The following is a 2,292-nucleotide window of genomic DNA, read 5'->3' as shown; positions in this document are numbered from 1 at the left end:
ATTTTAACCCTTTGTTCTTTGTGCTATAAACATCATTGATATGTAAATTGGGGATTTATTCTGGATGACTCCAGAAAAATTTTAGTCATCCCAATGGGCTACCTATTCCAGTGTCTTGTGCTTCTCAATCTGAAGTGTACAGATAATTGGCCCATCTGTTTTGTATGTTGTACCACAGTTTTATATGTACAAGTGGCAAAAGGGCAAATTGTGCATAGGGTAGGGAGGAAATGGCTCTATTCAGGATGATCTTGAAGCACACTTTCACAGTCAGGTGGAAGGGAAGAAAGTGCTGCACAAGTGTTCTTGAGGCTGTATGGATTCAAGACAAACCCATACTCCAAGTTCACATTGCTCCCAGCAGAGACATGTAGCTCTCCCTGAGCATCTATTTACAGATGCCCTAAATTTCCTAGATGGTTAGTAAGAAACAAAATCAAAGATTGTCACTGTTTGATTACAAATGAAGAACTTTTCAAGAAGTTGAATGATTTGCCTCAAATTATGCAATCATTCCATGCTGAGCCTAGATTAATAGTCGGAATATAGAGAGGCCTGGGAAGGGGGCACAGAAAGCCGAGTCTGAGCCCATGCTTTATCCATCAGGATCTCGTACCATTCGCACTAGCATCCCAGGAGGTGGGTTTTCTTATTCCCACTTTACGGGTGAAGAAATAGGAGCTTATTTTAGGTAACATGGCTCCCTTCACATAGTTAGAAAGTAAGAGAACCAACGATAAAACACGAGACTCATCCTTACCTCGAAGCCCCTGAGTGCTGGGCCCTCCATCTGTTTTGCCAAAGTGCAGTGCATGCATCTCTCCTTCAGATGGCCTGTGCAAGGAAACCTGCAGTAGTTCCTGAACCACTCCCACGAGAATCACTTGAGAGGCTCACTAAGCTGCAGAGCGCTGCACCCTCCCCAGGCACTTCCACCTCAATACCAGCAGGTTCTTGGGGCAGGTGTCCTGATGGTTTCATACAAGGGCTGAAAATGGACAGTCCCACCTTGTGGGCATTTTCCTCTTTAAATAACTGAGAAAAGGAAAGGATTTGAAATACACATACATTGTCTTTTTAATTTAATTTTATTTAAAGGGGAAAACAGTATGCAAATGACAGTAGAGGTGGTGGCAGATCCATCAAAGTTTGGGGCCACTGTTCTGAGATGGAAAGGAAAGGATCATGCCTGTTTGTCCAGATATAGGCATAAGCTGGAGAGCAAAGATCTGTCTGGGAGTTCAGGGACCCTCTGCTGTTTCCACAACCCCATCCTGCCACTGGAGACAGGGTAGGGGGGATGTTGCAGGAAACATCACTGAGTCCCCAGCACAGCATCCTTGTCTCAGTCAGTCAAAAGCACAAAAAGCACCCCCATCACCACAGCACCTCAGCAACGAGGAGATGCACTACAGCTTGTTCAGTTTCTCCCTGAACACCTGGGGTTGTAGACCTCTTAGATAATTAATAAAATCTTTGGACCTTTTTCCCAGAAAAAATGCTCTCACACATACAAAAATGTTATCACATTTCAGGGAGTGCTCAGACTCCTCAAAATTCCTCCAACAGACTCCAATTTAGGAATCTCTTCTTTATGCGAAAACACAGTTTATTTCAGCTCAGGGCAAGCTAGTTCTCTATTAATTTCATTTGCTATCAATTTTGCTGAAATCCAACTTACCCTTCCTCTGAGTGAAGCATATTTTAAATACGAATTCTTCACCTGGAGTTCATAGTTCCCAGTGGGATAGAGCTAGAATGGAGATTTGGAAGTGTTCATGGATCCCCTGACCCTTTAAGAAATACTCAAATGTTGGTGCTTTTTCCTGGGAAGAACTTTGATTAGAATATTGAAGGAGCTTACAACCAAAAACAGTTTTAAAAATACATCCTTCTTTTTTGGTGGTGCTGGGGGTTGAACCCAGGGCCTTGTGCATGTGAGGCAAGCACTCTACCAACTGAGCTACATCCCCAGCCCTAAAAATACATCTTTTTAAAGACTGTTAAAGAAAATCTTTATAAATGTACTATAATACCCAGATAAAAGGAAATAAACAACCTCACAAAACAAAGGTATATTCACTGAATTGCCATATTAATACCCTATAACTGTCACTCAGGTCAAGAAATAGAACTTTGTGGGCCAGAGTTCCCGCACCAATCTACCCCAGCAACACCCCTGTGTGCCTCATTCCAGTCACACCCCCTCCCCCATCCCTGCAGAAATAACTGCTATCCTGAGAATTAAACTGGCACTTCCTATGAGCAGACACTTAACAGAAGAAGATATAC

The 2,292-nt window shown here is 42.8% G+C and overlaps 1 non-coding gene across 1 annotated transcript; it reads right to left on the bottom strand.

Annotated features, from left to right (window-relative positions):
- Positions 1 to 1,900: 1,900 nt before the first annotated feature.
- Positions 1,901 to 1,973, bottom strand: Trnav-cac (transfer RNA valine (anticodon CAC)). The gene has a single exon. It is a non-coding gene; the product is annotated as a tRNA-Val (tRNA).
- Positions 1,974 to 2,292: the final 319 nt, after the last annotated feature.

The sequence above is a fragment of the Ictidomys tridecemlineatus genome, chromosome 9 (assembly GCF_052094955.1).
Source record: "Ictidomys tridecemlineatus isolate mIctTri1 chromosome 9, mIctTri1.hap1, whole genome shotgun sequence".
Lineage (NCBI taxonomy): Eukaryota > Metazoa > Chordata > Mammalia > Rodentia > Sciuridae > Ictidomys > Ictidomys tridecemlineatus.
Note: the sequence above shows the minus strand (reverse complement) of the source record. Positions and strands in the feature narration are given on the sequence as shown.